Raw genomic sequence first — 1,804 nt, 5'->3', positions numbered from 1 at the left:
CAGAGGGATGCATGCCGCTCAGCAGTGGAACAGTTACAAATTATTAGATCTAATGGTATGGGTCATTTAAAACATGGAGATGATTTGGCTTGAACGTAATTAAAACGTACTTGTTTTCAATGCAGTTTATGTCAAGGGCGCACAAAACCCTTCAATTCAGATCTCTTATACTTGGAATGACGCTCCCCTCCCCCCTCTTCCCACCCCCTCCATCTACTCCACCTCCCCCTTCCCCTTCAGCAGACATCCCCCTACCCCTCTAACCAAAGGAGGAGGACATCTCCAACACCCCTTCCCGGACTGACCCCGTGAAGGGCAGAGTCCGTCACTCCTCCAAATCCCCCACTAGACCACTCGGCCTCCCCCGCAAGGAGGAGTCAGAGTATTACTCCGAAGCCGAGGCCTTTGTGCTCCAAAAACAAACTCGGCGGAATCCGCCCTTCCATTTCAGAATTGCAACACCTACAGGCCACACTGTGCCCACTTGTGGCCTGTATACAAGAAGCAAAATTCGCCCCGGCTTCAACCATAGACTTAAGAGGATTTACTGCACATCATCACATTTACACGGAGATCCAGATTGCTTCCGGTGGAACCACCATCTACACTGATAACAACACACTCCACAGACAAGAGCATCTTAGGACGACTCTCCAGGCTATTGCTGTACTGGTCACCCTGTGCAGACCAATCACGATCTGCTCAGTCTATATCCCACCAAATTACCCCCTCAAAATAACCCAACTAAATGACTTAAAGGTCCAGCTTCCAAAACCCTTTATTTTGCTAGGTGACTTTAACTTCATTGCCCACAGCCCCCTTTGGGGAGACAAACCCACAGACCAGAAAGGAAAAATAACAGAAGATTTTTCTATTCCAAAATAGCATCTGCCTCCTAAATGATAGGTCCACAATTTACAGAAACAGATCCCCTTTTGGCACTTCATCCCTTGACCTCACCTTTTGTACCCCTGACCTAGTCCCTGATTTTGAGTGGTCTGTGCTGGATGACCGTACAGACCATTTCCCAATTCTTCTAAAAAAAACAATAGCCTCCAAAACGACCCGATCTCAGAACACTTCAACTTCAAAAGAGCACACTGGGACGAGTTCGTCCCTGAATGTTCCCCAGATTCTGAATCCCACTTTTGACCTCAACTACAAAAAATTCTACGAAAAGCTTCTAAAAATATGCCACAAACGCATACCAAAAACAAAAACAAAACCCCGGAAGAACAAGATCTGGTTCTCTCAGTAAAGATGCTGCGGTAAAGAAAAAGAAGGCAGCATGTCAAAAAAAAAAGTCGACAACACCACCACAGAAAACAAAATTAATTACCTAAAAGGTCGAGCTGAGGCACGTAGATGCCTCAGGGAGAGCAAATGACAATCGTTTAGAAAATACATCTCCAAAATAAACAGCCAGACGCCACTCAGCCAAGTTTTTAAAATCGCAAAAAATATTTTTTAGGAAGACGCACAGACACCATCCGGCACATCCAGAGGCCGGATGGAACCACATCTGAAACACAGGTAGACATCGCAAACACAATAGCTACATCTCTTTCCAACAACTCATCCCAAACAAACTACAACTTCTTCTTCTTCTTCTATCCCGTGGTTGGGGCAACCGTGGGGGCACAACTGCATCTGAAAACCAGCTCTCGCCATCTATTTTTGTCCTCTGCTTTCCTCAGATTGTCACCCATCGTCTTTCCTGTCCACCCTGTAATGTTGTTCTCCCATCTCCTTCTCTGCCTTCCTCTCTTTCTCTTTCCTTGTACGGTTCCTTGCAGGACTGTTT

Source organism: Aplysia californica, unplaced genomic scaffold (assembly GCF_000002075.1).
Source record: "Aplysia californica isolate F4 #8 unplaced genomic scaffold, AplCal3.0 scaffold00369, whole genome shotgun sequence".
Lineage (NCBI taxonomy): Eukaryota > Metazoa > Mollusca > Gastropoda > Aplysiida > Aplysiidae > Aplysia > Aplysia californica.
Note: the sequence above shows the minus strand (reverse complement) of the source record.